Source organism: Castor canadensis, chromosome 15 (assembly GCF_047511655.1).
Source record: "Castor canadensis chromosome 15, mCasCan1.hap1v2, whole genome shotgun sequence".
In the NCBI taxonomy this organism is placed as follows: Eukaryota; Metazoa; Chordata; class Mammalia; order Rodentia; family Castoridae; genus Castor; species Castor canadensis.
Window position 1 is genome coordinate 60,087,086 of NC_133400.1, and position 23,731 is coordinate 60,110,816.

The 23,731-nt window shown below is 42.0% G+C and overlaps 1 protein-coding gene across 1 annotated transcript in view; it reads right to left on the bottom strand.

The window, feature by feature from the left end:
- Window positions 1-23,731, bottom strand: part of LOC109677180 (cyclin-Y-like) — a 179,040-nt gene that overhangs the window by 108,374 nt on the left and 46,935 nt on the right. The window lies entirely within an intron of this gene.

The window sequence follows — 23,731 nt, forward strand, 5'->3', positions numbered from 1 at the left end:
TCAATAATGTTAAACGCACCTTCCTAAAATGATCCTGTGAAAATCACTGATTAAATGAGATGGTGAGTGAGAAAATGCACTCTGTAAATGATAAGGCACTGCAAGGGTTAACACTAAAGAATTTACATTGGGCTGTGTACAGTTCCCAAGGCTCTATGTGCATTAACTCACTCAATGTCACACCTACTGTGAAAGAGCTAAGATTATTAATGCCTTCTGACAAATAAGGAAAGGAGGCCCTATACATCGCATAGTCCCAAGGCGCCAAAGTCTTTAAGCAGCTGGGCCAAGATGTGAAGGAAGCCAGGGCAACTTGACTGCAAAGTCAGACTCTTATCTTCTCTGATCAGCCACCTTATGAGTGGCAGGGGAATTATCTGTCCCCCACCCCAGCCTGTTTCTTCATTTCCACGTTCGGGGGGGGGGGGGGGGGGGTCAACTCAGATGCTGTCAGAAGGATTCATCTCCCTAACCTTGATCTTCTACTGTGTGATTTCTGTTAGGTGAAGAATAAGTGAACTTTGGATAATTGCCACCTTACTGGAGTTCAGAAAAAGCAAATTTGAGAAATGTTAAAGGACTGAGTCTATGCAAGTGTTCTGCTATTTTTAATCATTTACCTAATCTGGTTCTGGTCAGGGACTCAGGGATTAAGGTTGACCAAAGTTCTTCTTGGACAAAACATTTCCTTGTAAAGGTCCCTAAAAGGACTCATTCATTGAAACCAACCTGAGACATTTGCCACTGTTCAACAAACCCAAGGGAAATTCCTGAATAAAATGTTAATTTACAGTTTATCACAACAACCTGCTGCTTAGAACAAACACCCTCAATGCACATGTCTCCCCCAAAAGCTTTCAATAGAAAATCATTGTAAAAATGAACTAAGACTCTATAGAAAGCTGAGCTGAATTAAAGGTGAACATCACACACACTAAACATTAACAAAGGAGGACCAGTTGTCTCATCTCAGGGACAGTAAGGAAGGGGGAGAGGCTAGCATGCAAAACATACTCAAATTAGCATAAATCAAGTGATTTTTTTTTCAGTCTCACTAATTAAGGTAGTGACTGTGGTTTTCTTCAGTACAAAATTTGACGTTGTAATTTCAAAGATTACAAATAAACAAAAACAAATATTATTTTAATGTGCTTTTAGAGAGAAATTTTTATAAGGCCCCTCATGCTAGCTAGACAATAAAATGTGTCATTATTTTTTAGAAATAAACAGAAAGATAAAAAACACAAGAAAGGTAAATAGTTGTCTTACAACTTAAGTACATGTTAAAAGGTTTATTTTCTGTTTTTTGTTTGTTTGCTTGCTTCTGTGGTGCTGGGGATCAAATCCAAGTGCTAAGCACTTTACTGCTGAGCTAAACTCCCCACCCAAGACTACTTTCTCCTGAATGGTAAAGTTCTCTTCTATCTTTAGCTCAAGTGAAAGAAAGAAAACAAAGATAAGAAAATAAAGAAAAACAAAAGTAGAAAAAAAGAAAACAAACAGATCCTTGTTTTCTCCCTAATGGAGTGAAAAGTACAGGAAGCCCCTACTCCTGGTCTATTAAGTATAAACCAGAGCTGACAAAATGTAAACACACGCCAGCACTCTAAAGTTAACGCTTCTTGACTTTTTAAGTTACATGCATGATACCTGCCATTTTCTGATTACCCTTATGTGCCAAGTACCTTACTACTTACTCACATTTAGTCCTATCAAATGTCTATGAGTGAAATCCTATCACAAAACTAGTCCAAAATCACACCATTAGTCAAGTATGATCAAGTCAGGTGTGATCTAGTTCTAAGCCTAATGCTTTTTTCAACACCAACCTGACTACTTAAAATTGTGACTAAGTATCTTATGAAAAGGCTAACTCATCCTGGGGAACAACTAGGTTAGATGGAAAGAAGATTCCAGAGAGCAGAAGTGCCACAAACTAAAAAGAAATGCAAAATAGTTTTTAAGAGAACAGGCTGTGAAACCAGGTTTTCTGAGTTTAAATCCTGACTCCCCAGTTTTGCAATTTGGTGACCTGTGGCGATTACTTACCCTCTCTGTGCTTTGGTTCCCCATCAGCAAAATGAAGACAATATGGGTATCTATCCTAGGACTGTTATGAGAACTGAGTTAAAATTCACCCAAGACTGGGCTAGGGACGTCACTCAATGGTTGAGCACTTGCCTAGCATCCATGAGGCCCTGGGTTCCAATCCCTAACACTGCAAAACAAAAATTCACCCTAACCATGCATAGCCTACAGAAATTTTTTAATCTGTGTTTACTATGAAGAAAAATATCTGAAGAAAATGAAGAGTGACTTGATTCAGACCCCTCAGGCCCACTTAAATGCATCAGGACATAAATGTAATAGAAGTAATAGAAAACAAATAGGATGAGCTGCCCAGAATGGCATCCTGAATGAGAGTAAGTGGCTCAGCTCTGGAACATGGGAGTTTATTACTGGCCCCTGGTTAGTGCAGTCTAGGTAGGAGCATCTCAGACAACTAAGACTACCAGGATGATTTTAGAAAAAAAGACCAAAGGGAGAGGAAAATGGCACCATGGCAAGAAAAGAAAGAAAGAAGACAGAAAAGAAAGAAAGAAAGAAGAAAGAGAGAGAGGAAGGAAGGAAGGAAGGGGAGAAAGAAAGAGAGAGAGAGAGAGAGAGAGAGAGAGAGAGAGAGAGAGAGAGAGAAAGAAAGAGAAAGAAAAAAAAACTTGACTCTTCAAAGTACCAAGTGAAAGCAAAAGAAAACTACTTGGGCCTTTCACTGGGCGTGAGAAAATAAAGGCAGGCCACTAGGCTCTGAGTCAGAGATGATTCTAGAATAACACAGAAAGGGACACCTGGAAGGCGCTGGCACAGCAAACGTGCATCAAGCTAAGCAACAGAAGACTGGAGCTGGGATTCATTGTAACTGGAGAGGACAATGCAAAACACCCACTTAAACATTAAGTGCACCTTTGAACCATCAAACAGCATGGAGATGTAGCTTCCACAGAAGAGAAAGTAAGAAAAGATCAAGAAGAAGAATGCTATCCTGTACAGGCAACATTCTCTTCTTTTACACTTGAACTCAAGAATGCAACTCAAGAACAGTCCTTGACTGGGTTACAGCAGAAGCAGCCTGTTCCACAGCTGTGTGGCTGCCCTCCCTGTCTTCAGCAGGGCGCTCATCCTGCACCCCAGATGAAACTTCTAAGCAGAGCAGTGTTGGCATGAGACATGTAGCTGACTTAGGGTTGCCAGATAGTCAATCAATTCAGCTGGATGTATTATTTGGAAATATACAAATTTACACTTAGTCATGACTTGATCAAATTTGGCTTAAAATATTACAGGCTATCATTCTGATTTAGTAAACAATGACACGTTTTCATATCAGTCAGAGTTCAAATAAGATTTTGAAATTAGAATTGAGACTCATTTGCATGTGTATTCAGAATAACAGTTAAAAATTAGTCTCCATCCACATGCAGCTTAGGTTTGACAGGCAAAGCTGCCAAGAGAAAGCATCTGTTTTTGCAATTTGTAAGCCTTTAAAACAAAAACAAAAGAGAGAAAGAGACAAGTTTACATCGCTATTTTTTAGATGAGACTTTTTATTTATGAATGAGTCTCTGAGGAAAGAGGGTGATTTTCCTCATGAGTTGATCGTCAAGGACTGGAAAAGGTGACCTGGACCCTACTTTCCACTCACCAGAGTTCCTGTGAGGTGTGGGTTTTGTGTCATTCAAATCACACTCCAGCCATTTTCACCTCTTTTTTTGGCCCTCAAGTTGAAGATATACAGGATATACAGTCACCAAAAAGCTACCTGTGTTAAGTCAGAGGCATAAAAATATCACAGCAGCTTCACATCATCATAACAAATAAGAGGGGCCAGTGAGGAAGACTGAGGCCAGTCCAGAAGGCCTTCTTTTCTAGAGCTACTTCCAAGAGAGTTCACCAGTGCCAGATTCTACAAGCCCACCTCCACTTACTAAGCCACACAGCACCAGACTTCACCAAACTTTCATCTGGCCAAATAGCAAGGCAAGAATCCCTCTACATTATCACACACTCCTACATACAAACAAAGGGTGCAGCTTAATGCAGAGTTCTTTAAAAAATGAAGTGGCTTAAGTGAAAATGTCTGGAATTGATATCCAAGTTGAATAATTACTATTTGAAACACTTGGGACCAGAAGTATTTCAGATTTAAGGGTTTTATGGATTTGGGGAATTTTGCACAGACTTTCTCTGTTGAGTACACCTAATCTGAAAGTCCAAAATCCAAAAGCTTTTTTTTGCTCACATTTTGGAACATTTTGGATTTTCAGATTAGGTATGTTCAGCCTGTACATGAATATGCTTCTACTTCTATATTTATAGAAGAGAAACATTCATAGGAAAAGCAAAGCGAGCAAAGGCATAGATCTCAAATTAACAACATATAACAACAGGAGATCAAGATTTTTTATATAGAGAAAACAAAACTGGATAAGGAACAAGCCACTTACAAGGCCAAAAGAGCACATTTTGAACTGTGCTTAATAAAATATCACAGCCATATTTACTTTATCCTTTAATCAGAAAATTTATCTAGAAATTTGTAGTCTGTCAACCTATTTCCTAATGTGAGTAAAGTAAGGACAATCATAATCCTTTATCAATTATCTGAAAGTGTCAAAACGTAAAGTATTACATGCACATACATATAAACACACACACACACACCCATACTGGGGATTTAACCTAGGACCTCTCAGCGCTTAGTATGCAAAAACTGGTTGACCAGCTTTTCTGCAGTCTGAAGCAAGGGCATACTTCTGTCTTGTTTTCTCCAGTTTCTCCCTCTTAGTCAGAAAGAGCAGAGTAGGCTCCCTTGAAAAGATGTAATAAGCAGCCCAGGACAGTTGCTATACCTCTGCATTCCTCTATCCCCAACTGTAGGCACATATAGGTACAAGGTGAGTATGGGCCAAGTTCAAAAACTTACCACCTAGACTATAAAGGAAAGTTTCCTATCTCCCTGCTTGCTCTCAGCCAGGAATGTTCGCAAGCCCTGATAAAAAGAGAGCACTTAGCAGTTCTGTTACATCAACTCTCAGCCCTTCATTAAAACTGAGGCTAAATGATTCAACTTCTACCTCACAACACAAATTCTATTTTACACTCAGCAGCCTCAAGCTTTACTGATGATTTTCCATAAAGAAGATATACTCCAAAAAGCCATGGTTTTAGAGCTGTTTTAGACTGCCTGGAAATGTATTAGCTGAATGTCACACAGCATCTTGCTGAATGTTTTTTGGAAACAGCTGATGAGCAAGGAGAACAGACTGCTAGAGAGGTGAGCTATTGTTAGTAGCTTCTTCTTCATTCTCCTAGCTCTGTCCATGCAGAGAATTGTTGTAGTAAAAACTCTTACAACTCACCAAAGCATAGCACACTCAGCTCTGATAGCTGGCTTCTTCATTATTATGGGGCATGAGAGCTAAAAATAAATTAAAAGATGCAGGTCTAATTTCCTCAAATGCCTAAGAGAAGTCACAAAAGGCAAACACCGGAGAAAGCAGCATACCCAAAAGGCATCCAGTATTTATAAACACTGACTTTAACTTTTTTCTGCATCAAAGTAAAGAAAAACACACTCAAACATTTTAGATGAAACTGGCCACCATCAACTTTTCCTTCTTCCTATAGACATAATTTCATACTGTCAACAGTTCTATTAGTGACCCCCTTTTACTGGTGAAAAAACTGAGGCATTGCCCACAGTGACAGAATAAGTGGCAGAGCCATGATCTGAGCCACCCTGCTCTGCAGAATGAAAACGCCATTATCACCATCTGCCAAGACGACTGATAAACCAACCCTATAAGAGATCAAAGCAGTACAGAGTTTAACAAAGACTGATATTCCAAGTGCTTCCCTACACATGTCCTCGTCACCCCTGCAATTAGCTCAGGCCATGTGACTGGTTCAGATCAATGACTGTGAGGAAAAGTGATGTGACTCACTTCTCAGTAAGGAAGTTAATTGTGCCTCTGCCATTTCTCTTCTGCTGAAGTGTCCCTAGATACAGCGGCCATGAGATAGAGGAGGGACACCTAACCTGCATAGGACTCTGCTTAAGCAAGACATAAACTGGATTTGTATGGAGCCCTAAGACTTGAAGGTTAATGGGTTATAGAAGCCAGCATGAGTGACCCTAATTAATGCATGAAGTTTCCTTCCTGCTTGAAGTACTTAAAAGCTGAACTTTTTCTCTCCCGCTTTCCTAGAGTTTGACTGTACTGCCACCTGTGTGAAGAATTTATTTTGCTCTCAGAGGCCACACAAAGTCAGAGGTGGAATATCCCCCAGGTAAACAAGGCCACATAAGCAGGCGGTTCAGGGCCCTCCCTCGGGCTGTGCCCCATTCGAACACATCTGTTAAGAGCTGTGTATGTTTGAAATCAGACAGTAAGAGTCACTTAAACCAATGCCACAAAGCCTTACATAAAGAAAAGGACCAGTGGGCAATAGGGAATCTTGTCCTTGGTTCTGTGGCATCTTCACCAACATTTTCCCAGGAAAGACTATTACCACCGGACCCGGAAAATTAAGAGATAACTAGGTAACCACATGGCTGGGTTGTTTCTCCAAATCCATGACTTGCTTTATGACTCTTCCCCAAAATGAGATTCCCATTTCTTCCCAGTCTAAAGGATTCCCATTTTAAATAAGGAATGTTATGTGCCTAGCTGTGTACCATACAACAGAACCCATAGACTTCAGCTTCATTCAAGTGATGGCAGCCAAAGACAGAACTAATGCCCACACAAAGCCTCATGTGATCACACCTGAGTATTGTGAGCCTCCAAGGCATGCCACCTGACATTGATCAGCATTCCTTTTTCGCCACAAATGCCATTTTTTTCCTTCCTTTGAAAACCAGCTGCCAAGATGATTGTTTAACACTGGCAAAAAAAAAAACTACCACTTCTTCTTCCAAACATACAATACACCAACACCACATCAAAAAATAGGCCCTTTCCAGCCAGGAGTGGCAGAAATAAGGAGGATTTTTGTTTAAGGCCAAAAATTAGTGATCCCTCATCTCAACATAAGCCAGGCATAGCTGTGTGTGTCTGTCATCCCAGCTACATGGGAGGTATAAGTAGGAGGACTGCTGACTCCCAGGCAAAAAAAAAAAAAAATCTAAAAAATAACTAAAACAAAAAAAGTTGGGGTATGGCTCAAGTGGTAAAGCACCTGCCTAGTAAGTGCAAGGCCTTGAGTTCAAATCCCAATACTGAGAAAAAAAACCCAAGAGGCCCCATTTTAAAAACATTGCTCTTTTTATAAATAAGAGAAGCTATTTGTGGTAAGTGACTCAATAAAAGTCAGCACTGTCATCTGCCCGGCCCACAGGATGGCTGACTGAGCCCCCACACTTGAGAAGTTTGAAAGGGGGCTGGCCTACCATGTTATCTGGAAGTGGACAGTTCTGATTCTTCTGTGGGGCTCCATGCTCCCTGAGCCCCTACTCAGGCTTCTTAGGAGGAAATAGAAGTCAGCAGACCTGACTTCTTGGTGTTGCTTGCATTTTTTGTCTCCTCATCTCGTCTTTTTTTTCCCCCCGATTTCTTCTCCCTTCTTTAATGGAATCTCTGCATCGTTCAGAGCTGTGTCAGTCTCCAGGCCTGATGTGGCAAGACTTTGGCTGTATGACCCAAGCTATACCATACCAGCTGTATCTGTCAAATCCCTCCTTCCAATCAGACTGCCACTCTCTTCATAGTCCCTTTTAACATATGGACATCCTGGGGCTACCACTTCAAAGTTCAGTTCCAATCTCACCTGCACTATGAAAATTTCTTCTGACAATGACTGAATCACTCCCTTCTACCATGGAGTAGAAGGCATGCTGCAGAAGTCTTATTATGAGATATAACATGAAGTCCTATTCTAGGGCAAACTGCCTCTCAGAGCCTCCCTCCTAGTATTCATGCTCTTGGGTAATCCCCTCTCCTGACCTGTGACTTGCTTCTAATCAACAGAATATGGCCCAGGTGACATTACTTCCGCGATAAGGTCACCCAAGACAGTGACTTCCAGCTTGCCAGAAGACTCTCTTGTTGGTTTTCATGAAGTAAGCAAATAACTGTTAGTCTCTAGCCAACAGTAGCAAGAAACTGTGGCCTTCAGTACAGTAACCTGTAAGAAACTGAATCCTTCCAAAGCCCTCGATGCATAAGTGAGTTTGGAAGGTTATCTTTTCCCAGGCAAGCTTTCAGATGAGATTCCAGCCACAGCAGTCACACTGAGAGAGACTGTATAGCAAGCACAGGACCCAGCTAAGCCAGGCCTAGACTCATGCCCCATGTGTATTGTTTTAAACTGAGAAATTTGTGGTAATTTATTACACAGCAATAGAAAACTAACACAGAAGCAATGTGTTTAAAAGGCTAGAAATCTCTGCTAAAAGATGAAATTCAGTAAGCCTACCCTCTGACAGAGGCTCAACAGCAGAGAGGAGGTGACAAAGTCAAGTTCAACTTCTGCTGGCTCTGCTTCTTCCCTTTATGAAGGGGAAGAGTGGGCCGTGTGCCTTGTAAATATTCTACATACTTAAGAGTAAATATTGAGTCCAGTCTTCACAAGTAGGTGGATTACTGTTTCCAAATATCTTCTTCCTCCCTATAATTGGGTTCTAACTGCCAACCTGATGCTGCACATCCAGTGGGAGTTCACTTCACCTCTCCACCTTTGGCCATGTGGCACCTGTGTGGCACCCTTATGATGGAGGAAGCAAGATATCCTCCCCATCTTTGCAGAACCTGCAAGTCTGCTCAATCTCTCCTACACTCCTGCTCTTCCCATTACAATAGCACATCTCAGACCCAAAAAGAGCAGTTCCCTCTCTGGGTCCTAAAATAAGACACCTGGAGCAAGGGCTGCCCTCTTGCTGCTATGATGTGACATGAGCAAGAAATAAAGTTCTGTTACTGTAAGCAGGTGAGATACTGGTGGTGTTACCACACAAAGCCATTCCAGAAAAACAGTCATCAGGTCTCAGCTTGAATATACCAGAGCTAGCACCACATTCCCAGCTTTTAAGGAATCACACTGCATCATTATAAAATGTTTCTTAATATTGAACACTTGCATCCCACTATATTTCAGCCTTGGATCTCCTTTTACCCTCAGGTATTACATAAAACAGATCTAACTCCATAATATTTGTAGACAAACACCATGAAATCTTTAAATAATCTCCAGGCTAAGCATTCCAGGTTCCTTCATCTGTTTAGGTAGTCTATAGTCTGTCAACATCCATTTAAACATATTCATCTCTTCCCTCAATACACTCTCAATGTTGTCAAAAACCTTAAAATGTCGTGCTAAAACTGCAAAAATACTTCAGCCATGACCTAACCAAGACTACAATTTCCCCCCCAAGGAGAGGTAGAATTAGATTATGATTTGGGAGGAAAATAGTCTACCCAATCCCCAAGACTTTTTATTCCATAAGACTTCAGGCCTCCTATATGTATACAATTGCAGACATTTCACATGCATCACTACTAAATCTTCCCAACACACCAAGATCACTTAAACTCTCATTCAACATTATAACTATCCCTCCTGGTTCTGTGGTGCTTCAGATTTGGGAAATACACGTATCGTCCTCCCCAATGAAATCATTTAACAGGTGATGGTCTAGTTAGAATACAAACAGTTGAAAGATATTTGTCCAAGTTGAAGTGGCGCCAACCATTTCAACCAACTCAGAAGCCCCCCACCAGTAATACTACCAACCAACTTCACGATTTTCTCCACAAGTTCTGTCTTCCCCAACTCCAACAACATTAAACAAATTAGCTTTGACTTGTAATGTCAATGTCACTGGAACTCAGTAGAAAGGCAAATTCTTGCCCCCAGGCCTCTGGCTTAGAAACAAGCCTCCGGTGACTCCAAAGCTGTCCAGGTGAAGAAGCAGAACTAAAGAGCACTCTGGTTGTCCTGTCTGGCAGTGCCCTCAAAACCAAGTAGTACGCCTTTGCTGACTTCTACTGAAATCAGGTCTACTCTTGGAGAACAATTCTGTTTCCTACATGTCCATAAGCTATCTATTCCATCAACCTTACGCACTCTACCTCAAAGCAAGTCACAATAACCAGCCCACGGGGCACAGCAGCACAGGAAAATGAGGACATGATTTGCCTTTATCTTGTGCTCCTTCTTTCCCATTGCTTATGATTTCTCAAAGTTTATCTACAATGCTTCTATGAACACATGTGCTACTTTCCTTAGCCTCTGGGTCTGTACAAGAAAAGAATCTCTCCGGTTTTTGCCCTTATCCGTGCTCAAGCTGGTGAGCAAACAGATCAGGAGCAGAGGTCCATCCACATCCTCTTCCACTTACCAAGCATGCCTCTGATTCGGTCCTACTTATACTGTGAAACTCTAATTTTTACTGTTTTCTTTGTCCTCAGCATCGTGTAAGGCTCAGCTGGTTCTAGGCTTTTGACATTCTTTAATTAGTGGTTCTCATCTATAGTTTCTTCCTCCTCAGGAGACAAGACAGGTTGATATTTTTTTTCTTCTTTTGCTTCTCTGTACCATTTAAGCTGAATGTAAGGATTACAGATTACTCTTTCACATAGGAGCAGGATATTTCTATCAATATGTTTTTTTACCTTATATGTTTCAAGGTGATTTTCAACTTGTTTCCTATACTGTCTTTCTTACCTCTGGGAATCATCTGAAAATCAATTAAAATTAGGATTTTTTTTTTAGAATTACATTTTTCTGTTCCCAGCTCTGTCCTTCTTCAACCTCTTATTACTCTGCCAAGACCGTTGTTCTGTTCACAGGTATTGTTTCCCAGCTGTCTACAGTCCCTTCATACCCAGTGTGTGTGGCCAGCACCTGGTGTGCAACTGCTCACCCTGGATACCCAGACAGCAGCTGTGGTGGCAGCATGCTGTCACCACACCTGGCTAAGCACAGTGGCCTCTCCCACAGAGAACCTAAAAAGGGCAGTGCAGACTTTCAACCTTCCTTGTTCTGACCTGGGCTCACCAAACAGAGCTCATGGCACACAACTGGAGAGGAGGGCACGGCCCCAGTCAACACTCAGGAGGGATCAGTGGCTGGTAGACTGCCATCAGGAGGCTGGCCCCACAAGGTGGCTGGCCCAGGTCCCATGCTCTCCCCTATCAGCAGCCTGAGAACTCCTGGGTGTGATGCCTAGTCTAGCAGACCTTGGGAAGAAGAAACAGACTTCTTAATGTAGTTGGGTTCTGTGCCTAGGAAAACGTTGTACACACAGAAAATCTGATTTCTACGTTCATCTCCAGGTCTGGGTCAAAGAAAAAGATTCTTTATGTTTGTTTTTTTTTCAGAACCAGAAAACAAAAACAAGAATTAAGAAGGGTAATGGAAGGAAAATTGTAAGTGGAGCCATTAATAATGAACAATCTGATTTATTTTCATCAACTTCTACTCTAAGCCTCTGCTTAGCCCATCCTCAACACATTCCAGTAAAGCTAGGAATTTTTTATCTCTTCTCTATTCAGACATCAAATTTCCCTCAACCCACTGTTTCCCACTGTATCACTCTGCTAATTTTGAGTGATAAATATTTCAGATGGAGAAAAGAAGATGCCTTTGCTTGAAATCAGCCATATCCCACAAAAATCACTATGGGAAATTCAAATTTGATCCTTCTCCTGGCAAAACACATTTTTGCTGTAGCTGCTAGAGAAGGAGATTGGCAGGGGATGTTTCGTGTGGGAATAACAGAGTGTTCTGGGAGCTTCTGGCTGATTCCAGGGTTCCAAAAATCGTCTCCTAATCAATAGTGATTTAAGTAGACAGATAATCATCACTATCACAAACAAACCCATCTAAGCCTCCTCTCTCATGTGAGCAAACCTGTACACAGACCTCTCCACTCACCTCTGCCCTTCAGCTCCCTGACTCCCCTCTGACAAACTTGGAGGTCAGAGGCCAAGGCACTCTGCATAAAATTACACAACAAACAGAAACTGCACTGTCTCCTGGGCAAGGGCCCTGTCAGCTGCTGCACCTCCATTCTGGATGACTCTCCACACTCTTCAGAGCACAGCTGATTTGATTTCAGACAGATTTCCACAAAGTACACATTCAAAAGACTCCTATCTTCCCTACCACCCTGTTGTTCTCTCAAAAGAAATAAAGTGCTAAGCGAAATAACAGATCAATGCAACAGCAGCATACCTACAGTTAAAAAGAAACACACAACAGCCTAGGAGTTCATGCTAGGGATTCCACAGCAACTGTCTGATAGCCGTAACTGTAATACCAAACATTCCTTCCGAATGTTTTCAAACTCGAAATGAAGGAGGAAAAACCAAGTAGGGGGCAGCAGCACCACAGGACTCCCTCATTTTCATGTGCTTATAGCTCTCCTCATCAAAAATATCTCTTTTTTCCCTTTATTGTTGTGCTGGGTGGAGGTACACTGTGGCATTTACAATGTATCAACTATGTCATACTTGAATTCGCCCCTTCCTCTCCTCCCCTTTATCTCCCCTCCCCTGATTCCTGGAACAGTTTCAATAGGTATTTTTTTTGCATTTACATGCATGCATGTGTACACATTTTTTGCACCAAAAACTACCACTACTACTTTAACCCTATTGCACCATTAGTATTCCTACACCCAATTTTCTAACAAACAGTGAATAACTCTGGAAATATCCACCGATAGCTCTTTCATTTGGCGGTGTGGGCACAGATGTCAGGAAAAACTCTTCATTTTCTCAAACAGAAATCTGTTTTCACAACAAAGAGTATTCCTAAACAAGTCTAGGAGGTTCCTTCAAGCCCTCCAATTGTGTGACCACTTAGAAGGCTCCCCACCATGATACAAAGCACCTTCTCTCTCTGTGAACTAATTCTGAGACCAACTTAAATGCCCACAACATCTACTCAAAAGGAAGGGTTGGGGTGAGAAGGAGGTAACCACAGCATCCCTCCAACAAGAGGAAGGAAACCCCTGCACTCCCAGGGAGACTGACAGACCACCTCTCATCCAACCTCAAGAAAAAAGTTTTCAGTATTTCACAAATTCCTACATGCTTCCTCTATAAAACTGTCCACATCAGATTCATGGTACTAGAAGGGAATATGACATATAAAAGAAAAGCTAGCCATGTGGCTTAAATCAGACAAGAGGGAGGGAATGAGGGGGTGGGTACCCTATGGCACAGCCTAGAGGCTTTAGTGAGCTCCAACTCCACACATATCCCATGTAACCATATAACCTCAAGAACAGTTAACCTGAACTTCTGCTTCAATATAATTTTCTCTCTTTTAGAGGCATATAAATCCCAAAACAAAGGCAAACCCCAATTTGGAGGTAGATCTTGGGCACAGCCAGTGTCCCAAGTCTAGAAAAACGCTTCCCCCAAGGTTCTCAACGTAATGAATGTAGATTTTCTTCCCCATGTGAGTTGACAGCATAACTGGGATCTGTTAAGGGGGAGGTGCAGGTACTCATACCCTGTCAGTACTCCACTGCAGAGTTTTAGCCTTCTGACAGTGACATGCTAACCCTTGAGTTTCAAAGCATCTTTTGTGTGCCAGCTACACAGCAGGCAGGCTAGGATCTGTGATCATACCTCCATCCCCTCACCACCTTATGATACAAATTCAACGGAGGGGCAGAAGGCTTCAGAAGAGGGAGAATAGCCACATGAGGTGGTGCGTGAATGTAATCCCAGCTACTTTGAAAGGGAAAATCAGGAGGATCAAGGTCAGAGGCTAGCCCAGGCAAAACATAAGTGAGACTCCATCTCAACAAATAAGTCAGGTATGGTATCTCAGATCTGTAATCCTAGCTATGCAAGAGGCATAAGTAGGAGAATCATGTCAGGGTGGCCCTGAGCAAAAATGCAAGACCCTATATGAAAAATAACTAAAGCAAAAGGACTTGAGCGCATGGCCCAAACTGTAGGGCCAGCCTACCTGGGGTAGGGGGTGAGGGGAAGGAGGAGAAAAGAGTAACCCGAGACAGCAGCCCCCTGAAAGAAGTTGCACATGGGCATCCCTGGCAGGTAAGGCACCTGGGACAGCAAAGCCCAGTCAGCAGACAGACATGCATCCCACAGCCTTCACAGCACATGAAGCATAACAATCTCACCACTGTGGGGGTGTTTAAATGTGACCTTCACTTCCAAGATGCCTTTCAGGCCTTACCCTCAAGCACACTGTTGCATACTGAAAACAGGAACTTTATGAAATTCACGTATAGTTTCAAAAGAGCTGGGTTCCCAAAATCCACCTGTATAACACTTGTTTGCAACTCAAAGTGGATCTCCGCAGCACATCTGCTAGGAGCCTAAGCCATCTGTGAAGGACCTGAGCCCAAACACTGTGTGTGCCACTTCCACAGAAAGCAATTCTGCAGGTGCTCCTCCAATCCCAGGCCAGCTCAGCTAAACACCCTCCAGAATGGTTTGGCAACAACTACTATACAAATGTGGTTTGGTTAACCTACACAATAAAAATTAAGTACATGTTTGGCAAGATTTTTTGTCTTTTCCTTTTTGATGGTGGGGAAGGAACCCAGGGTCTCCAGCTTGCTAGGAAAACACTCTATCACTGAGCTACATCCCAGTCCAGGTTCAGTGGTCTTAAAGGAGAAAACATGAATCGAGGGATTACATCTGCAAATTAACTGAACTGGCCACCCTCAGACTGTTTGGAAACAGAAAAATACATAGTGCTTGAAGACAAAAAAAAAAAAAAACCTAATAATTTTGTAAACTTCAAGGAGAATCCCACTTCAAGAGCACTCAGATAAACTTACAGTCTTAGGGGTCTGAGTTACAACTTATATTTAGGGAACTGGATGGCAAATGATTTTTACCGCTGGGAAGTTGGCAATGCCCCAGTCACAACGAGCTGTAGACCCCAGCTTTAGAGTACAGGAAATATAAACGACCCCCTAGTACTGGCCAAATAACAGTGCTCTATGACCATGACAAAACTACCTGCTGAGAGGAAGAGAAAAGGGCAGCAATCCTGAATCTGAATTATGCAAAAGGGCAAATGCTGATAACTTCTGAAGAATGCAGCCTGTATCTAGATGAGGTCTACTTGGTATCTTCTGTTTTCTGGCAACATGCATCCATCCAGTCTACTGATTTAAGGCATCAGAATCAAAGCTGAGCATGGCATTGCACTCCTGTAATTCCAGCTACTCAGAAAAAAGAGGCAGAAGTATCACTTGAGTCCTAGCCTGGCCATCACAGTGAGACACATCTCAAAAGATAAAAAGGGTTAAAAAGGGTGTCAGGATCACATCTGTCTCCTCACTCACCCCAAGGAGGGCCACCTCAGTTCCTGGGCTCCAGAGCCATGGCTCCACATGATGCAGGAAGACTTCCTACTAGACATGCTTCTCAATTACATGCCTCTGCTCCCAGATTCTCAGGCCCCAGGAAAACCCAGCTCTCTCCACTGCCTCCTCTGACACCCCATAGCATGTGGCTAAGCATGCTTCTCTCCCACTGCTCAAAGAGCAAAATACAGAATCTCCACCTTCCTCTTCCATGTACCCTAGGAGCAGTGACTCTTCCTTGCTCCCTCTGAGAATCTTAACCCATAGGTAAAACTGGTATCTTCCAGTCCTCTCTCCAATGTACACAGGGATGAAGAGGAAACACTGAAAGGAAAGTGGTAGAGAAAGCCATGCAGGGCAGGTAGGCAGCAGCCCTCGCCTGCTGGGGCAGCACCTGGTAACTCAACAAAATCAAAACTTTTCTTCCTTTAGTTTGGTCAAGCTCAGCAAGACCAGTTAAAAGCTGCCTCCCCAAACTGAAAACTCTAGCAGAAAGGAAGCAGATGACAGCTCCTCTAGGTTTCAAGGCCCATATTTGCTTCTAAACAGCAAGACAACTGACTGCATTCAGTTGGCAGAAGATCCACCAATTAAGCTGAACATACTCCTATGCTGGAGGCAAATTTGAAGGAATTGTCTTCCAGAAACATCACTGTGGTCTGTACATAGACCCAGCCACACAACTCCTCAGAACACTGTGTTTTGCCACAGCTTTTTTTCTTTTGAACACAAAGTTTTCTGCTAGCTCCAGGTTTGTCCTGTGCAGCACTTGTTCACAAGAGGACTCCAGCCTTGGTAAGGAAAAGGGTAGTGTTGTAAAGTATGGGGGTCAAGGAGGTACCTGGAGCTCCCACATAAGCGCTACTTGGAACCTGCACCATTGGAGCTTGTCATCACAATTATAAAAGCCAAAAAAGCAGACTCTAGGGTTTCCAATTTCTCCCACCCACCTGGACGTGGCATGTCAATCCTATACATGGGATCATAAGAAACACATTGCTTAGAGGAACCCTGCAGAAGGACACCTGTCCACAACAAAAAAACAGTGTGGTGTGCACACTCAGAACAGAGGCTCTGCCTCTTGCCTGGAGGGCTTTGTGGAAGAGCAAGCAGAAGACTCCAGGGTGATGCCACAGCACACCAGCCACACTGGAAATGGCCAGCATCCACTTCCTAGTCCACCCGAAGGTCCCTGCAGCCAATGTTAAACCACTGCCATCCTGACCTCCCTCTCCAGCCCCCAGAGCAAGAGAACAGAGAGCCCAGAATGCAGGAGTGCTGGAGTCTGTACAACACTCAGTTACCAATAGCCAGAGAAGGGCAAGCTATCTAATTCTTGGATCATCCAGGCCTCAGAGTCCCCTCCTCAGCCCTTTCTCAGGCTTCACCTAGGGAGGATGGGAACAAAGGAGGGAGGTGAACCCCAGTCAGCTTGTCTGTCTGTTAAGTGGCTGGGGAAGTAGAGAAACCTTTTTAAAATAATTAGAGCTTTCTATCTCTCAGGCTCCCTCTACTGGTTTCTATATTCCACGATCCCCTGATCCCATTACCATTATTATAAAAATTGGTCTAACTTTCATTAAATCCTGTGGTTTGGATATGGTTTAGTTGTGTATCCCAAAAGTTCACGTATTAGAGGCTTGGTCCCCAGAGTAGTGGAACCTTTAAGAAGTGGAGCCTAGTGGGCTCCTTTAGGCCACTGGGGTCTAAGGATGCCCTATCGGACACCTGAGTTCTTGTAAGAAGGTTATTATAAAAACATGAGCTTGTCCCCATCAGTCTCTCTCTGCTTCCTTGCTTGCCATGTGATCCCTCCCTTCCCACACTCTTTTCCATCAGTCATGAGGCCTTCACCAGAGCCTATGCTATACTGTTAGGACATTCAACCTGTAAAACCATAAGCTAAATAAACCTCTTTTCTTCATGAAGTAACCTGTCTCAGGTATTTTATTGTATTGACGAAAACCTGGCCAATACAAGCGCTATGCATTGAGTAATTGCTATATGCAGAACACTGTGCTGAGGACAAGTGACACAGAAGAGCTTATTGAGATCCTAGCTCTCTTGGAGACTATAGCTGCAGAAAGTAAACACATAAGTAATGTACATGTTGAGACAGCCCAAAATCCCCTCTTGAGTGCCTCAGTGACCCCACAACACAGCTACACACTGGACCAGCTAAGGGCAGCTGTAAAACTTCCCTCTGTAAAAAGTAAGTTCTGTGTACCTCCAACCCCTAGAGACATCATAGCCTAAGCTAAGTCTTTGAGAAGCACATGGGACAACTGCAGGTAAGGTTCTTGCCTTTCAATTAAAAAATATAGCCATAGGAACTAAAAGTGACACAGTCAAGACACTGACAGTCCCTCCTTGACCAAACTCTTGTCAGGCTCCTCTGAATCCTCTTCCCAACTTGACCTCAACTTCAGACTTCTGTGTCCTGCTGAAGAGGTTTAGCTAGAACTTTGATCTGATCACCCTTGATATCTTGGGGAGGTTGTGGGGGGGGGGGCTCTCCATCCTCTTCCCTCCTCTGGGAGATGTCTGACCACCCAGCCTATCCTTTACAAAAATCCTGGTTAAGTTAGTTTAGCCAGAATCCCCCTTACCCTGATGTCTCCTTCTTAGTAATTTTCTATGTACTCACCACCCCCCCAACCCTCCACCCCTGTTCCTTGACTAAAAATTCCCACTTGCTTATGCTACACTCAGAACTAAGCCCAGTTTTAAGCCTGTGTAGTGGCAAATATATGTAATCCTACACTTGGCAGACTGAGTTGTAAAAAGACTGGGAATTCAAGTCCAACCTAGGCTAAACAGCGAGATACTATCTCAAACAAAAAGCAAAAAAGAAAAGAATTCAGCCCAGTTTCAATACTGAGGTATCTTTTCTCCTATGCAATGGTTTTTTGAATAAAATATGTTTCTACCAGTTAACTACTGTACAGCTCTGGTTTTTCTATAACAGCATGACGTAAAGCTTTTCCCCAGGAAGCCAATACTTCCCCATCACTTTCTAGGGATATCACGTTTTAAAATTCGTTACTGAGTGAAATAGCAGACAAAATAATGGAGGAGCCACCAGTATGGTCACTTTGAGAGCACAGTGAAGAGGAAAATTAGGAGTCGTAAGAAACAGAATAATCATTGTTAATGGAAAGGATCAGGCTTCAGTCCTATTCTAGAGATGAAGTAGGGTAAGAAGGGAGAGGGGAACAAGTGGAAGATGGGTGGTGTGAGTTTCAAAAGAGGACACTTCATACAGTAAGTTAACAATACTATGATTTAATTTTCTAAGGCACAGAACCAGTGTTGTAGAAGCAGAGTCCCTGGAAAGAATGAATTCTGGCCCTGTCATTTTATAGAGACCACTGTAGTCTCAAAGACCCTTCAACTGAGACTAAGTCAGAAATAAGAAACTTACCCTAAAAATAAAACAAACAAAATTACTGGAGTAAAAGACCATAGATAATTATTCACTTAAATATTATTAAATACCAAAAAATCAGTCTGACTGAGAACCAGTGCAGTGTGGGGGTCACTGAGCCACACCTTGAGCCCCTAACTGGCCCAAACACACTGCACTGGGCCATGCAGCAATGTGACTCATATATTTCAATTGAAGAAACTGACATTTTGGATATAAAGTGCCCTCCAAAAGGCTCAGGTATTGAAGGCTCAGTCTCTAGCTGGCAGCACTATTTTGGGAGGTTCTGGAAACTTTAGGAGATGGGATCTAGCAGGAGGAAGTAGGCCTCTGGGGGTGTGTTTAAGGCTGCATCTTGTCCTGGGCCCCTCTCTGAACCTCTCTGCTTCATGGCTGCCATGAGGTAAACAGCCTCTGCCAAACACTCCCACAATCTGCCATGATGTTCTGCCTCATCACACGCCCAGAAATATGGTGCCAAGTGATCACGGACTCAACCTCAGAAATCGTAAGCCAAAATAATACTTTCCTCCACCTGAATTTTTTGTCAGGTAATTTATCTTGGCAAGGACAAAAGTTGACTAACACACCCCTTAGTCCCCAGGGTTTTTTTTTTTTTACCAAATGCAGCTACTCAAGTTGGCAATCAAATGAATGATTTTGTTAAACAATTTAAATCACAATTATTAGGTTGTTCAGTGTGAAAATCTTTTAAAGACAGCAGAAAATGTAAATGTTATCATCAAGGCAGTTTGAACAGCTCCTTGAAGTCCTTTGGAATTCTCACCATTAACCTATCCCTCTAAGTTGCCCCCATCAGGCTTCTCAAAGTGAAAGAAATTAATAAACTAAAACTTTTTTTTATTGTTTTATTCTTCATATGTGCGCACAAGGCTTGGGTCATTTCTCCCCCCTGCCCCCAACCCCTCCGTTACCACCCACTCTGCCCCCTCCCTCTCTCCCCTACCCCCTCAATACCCAGCAGAAACTATTTTGCCCTTATCTCTAATTTTGTTGAAGAGAGAGTATAGGCAATAATAGGAAGGAACAAGTGTTCCTGGTTGAGGTAAGGATAGCTATACAGGGAGTTAACTCACATTAATTTCCTGTACGTACGTGTGTGTTGCCTTCTAGGTTAATTCTTTTTGATCTAACCTTTTCTCTAGATCCTGGTCCCCTTTTCCTATTGGCCTCAGTTGCTTTTAAGGTATCTGCTTTAGTTTCTCTGCGTTAAGGGCAACAAATGCTAGCTAATTTTTTAGGTGTCTTACCTATCCTCACACCTCCCTTGTGAGCTCTCGCTTTTCTCATGTGCTCAAAGTCCAATCCCCTTGTTGTGTTTGCCCTTGATCTAATGTTCACATTAGAATGCTCACGTATGAGGGAAAACACAATTTTTGGTCTTTTAGGCCAGGCTAACCTCACTCAGAATGATGTTCTCCAATTCCATCCATTTACCAGCGAATGATAACATTTCGTTCTTCATGGTTGCATAAAATTCCATTGTGTATAGATACCACATTTTCTTAATCCATTCATCAGTGGTGGGGCATCTTGGCTGTTTCCATAACTTGGCTATTGTGAATAGTGCCGCAATAAACATGGGTGTGCAGGTGCCTCTGGCGTAACCTGTGTCACAGACTTTTGGGTATATCCCCAAGAGTGGTATTGCTGGATCAAATGGTAGATCAATGTTTTTAGTGTTTTAAGTAGCCTCCAAATTTTTTTCCAGAGTGGTTGTACTAGCTTACATTCCCACCAACAGTGTAAGAGGGTTCCTTTTTCCCCCCGCATCCTCGCCAACACCTGTTGTTGGTGGTGTTGCTGATGATGGCTATTCTAACAGAGGTGAGGTGGAATCTTAGCGTGGTTTTAATCTGCATTTCCTTTATTGCTAGAGATGGTGAGCATTTTTTCATGTGTTTTCTGGCCATTTGAATTTCTTCTTTTGACAAAGTTCTATTTAGTTCACTTGCCCATTTCTTTATTGGTTCATTAGTTTTGGGAGAACTTAGTTTTTTAAGTTCCCTATATATTCTGGTTATCAGTCCTTTGTCTGATGTGTAGCTGGCAAATATTTTCTCCCACTCTGTGGGTGTTCTCTTCAGTTTAGAGACCACTTCTTTTGATGAACAGAAGCTTTTTAGTTTCATGAGGTCCCATTTATCTATGCTATCTCTTAGTTGCTGTGCTGCTGGGGTTTTGTTGAGAAAGTTCTTGCCTATACCTACTAACTCCAGAGTATTTCCTACTCTTTCCTGTATCAACTTTAGAGTTTGGGGTCTGATATTAAGATCCTTGATCCATTTTGAGTTAATATTGGTATAGGGTGATATACATGGATCTAGTTTCAGTTTTTTGCAGACTGCTAACCAGTTTTCCCAGCAGTTTTTGTTGAAGAGGCTGCTATTTCTCCATCGTCTATTTTGAGCTCCTTTGTCAAAGATAAGTTGGTTATAGTTGTGTGGCTTCATATCTGGGTCCTCTATTCTGTTCCACTGGTCTTCATGTCTGTCTTTGTGCCAGTACCATGTTGTTTTTATCATTATTGCTTTGTAATATAATTTGAAGCCAGGTATCGTGATACCTCCAGCGTTGTTCTTTTGACTGAGTATTGCCTTGGCTATTCGTGGCCTCTTGTGTTTCCATATAAATTTCACTTTTTTTTTTTTCAATCTCTTTGATGAATGTCATTGGAATTTTGATGGGAATTGCATTAAACATGTAGATTACTTTTGGGAGTATTGACATTTTTACTATGTTGATTCTACCAATCCATGAGCATGGGAGATCTCTCCACTTTCTATAGTCTTCCTCAATCTCTTTCTTCAGAAGTTTATAGTGTCATTCACATCTTTTGTTAGGTTTACACCTAGGTATTTGACTTTTTTTTGAGGCTATTGTAAATGGAATTGTTTTCATACATTCTTTTTCAGTTTGCTCATTGTTACTGTATAGAAATGCTAATGATTTTATATCCTGCTACCTTGCTGTAGCTATTGATGATGTCTAGGAGCTTCTGAGTAGAGTTTTTTGGGTTTTTAAGGTATAGGATCATGTCGTCTGCAAATAGGGATATTTTGACAGTTTCTGTACCTATTTGTATTCCTTTTATTCCTTCTTCTTGCCTAATTGCTCTGGCTAGGAATTCCAGTACTATGTTGAATAGGAGTGGAGATAGTGGGCATCCTTGTCTGGTTCCTGATTTTAGAGGGAATGGTTTCAGTTTTTCTCCGTTAAGTATAATGCTGGCTGTAGGTTTGTCATATATAGCTTTTATAATGTTGAGGTACTTTCCTTCTATTCCTAGTTAAACTAAAACTTTAAATTGGTAGTGAAGACCCAGACAGGTCTCTAAAAGGAAATATCCTTTGGGACCATCACAGCATTAACACCTCCTCCCCAGGGAGGTAGGAGGAGAAGCACTGTGCTGTAAATGGTCTGTTCCCCTGCACTGATTAAAGGAGATGGTCACCAGGCACAATGAGCACAAAAGACAAAGACCAAGTTCTCTGAATCTAAGACTTGAAAAGAAAAGACTGAACTCACTTCTGCCATCCAGAGCTATCCTCCATACAAACTGCCTTCTCAAATATTAGCAGACCCACCGCCTATCACCCCTTCCTCCTAACTATACTTACAAGAAGCACCTCTAAATGGCTGGGTAAAACTGCCTGAAGTTTAGTAAATACAAACAGGTGCTACAGCCATAGCTCACCAGGTCCCCTAGGACTCTCCCTTCCTGCCAATCAAATGGACAACCTCAACATGCCTCACATTTTCCTGCCCATTGCCACCCACTATTTCCCCACTACCAGAATGTTTTCAGTGCCTTTGAGATATCTACCAAAATCATTACTCTGAGATCACGTTCCAATCCCTATGCCTTTAAAGCCCTTCCAGATCCCCAGCTGCAGCTGACTCCTGACTCTCAGGAGTCATTGTCACTCCGTGTACCACCAACTAGATTGCATTGCAAAGCATTCAGTCACATCAAAATGCAAGCCCCCTGAAGACAAAGGCTCTGTCCAGGTTCTCTCAACATCCAGAATACTGTTTCCCTGCTCTTTACAGCCTCAGCTTCACAGGAGATACTTTTTCCTCCTTTGCCATCAAAATAAAAATTTTTTTCAAATTACCTAATAGAACACCACAGATTTAGAATTAATAGGTTCTATCTATCACAAGTATCATGAAGTATGAAAAGGGTAATTCCCACAGTACACAATGAAGAAAGAGAAAACTAATACCATTCCTGGTAATATTCATTCTATTTTATAGAAGTGACGTGCTAGCTGATTCTAAAATCACAAATAAAAGCCAATTAGATCTTAAGCTAACTAAGATCTTTAAAATGAGAAAGAGAAAGAAAAAGAGCACCTATCTAGAAAGATAGTGACTTTCTTCTAGGCTTGTATTCTTTTTTTTCTGTACTTTCTGCAATAAACATAAGCATATATTTCTTTTTATAATCAGAAAATGCTATTTTGAAAACATTTTAATGGAACAAATCATAAATGTTATAGGAATTTTGAGACATCTGAGAGCTATGTGAGTAGGAACAGGCAATGAGGTGGTAAGGGACAAGTAGGGTCATAAGGAACTGGCAGGCCAAAACAGGAAGAAAGGCAGAAGGAAAGGAGAGGCTCTTCACAAGCATAATCTCACCTAATCCTTGTAAGTGCTGAGGAAGCTATGTTATCCCCATTTTAAAGATGAGGAAACTGAAAAACAGTGCAACTTGTCTGGTCACACACCTCACCTAGCTAGTATTTTTTTTCAGCTAGGTTCTGTGTTCCTCAGAGGGACCTTGGATACTTGGCCTCTAGTCCCACAAGCAAAAAAGGTACTACTTTAATCTATTTTATTTATCTTCTTCATTTGTAAGATGTCATTTTTAAAAATACCAGAGGCCAGGTGCAGTGGCTCATACCTGTAAT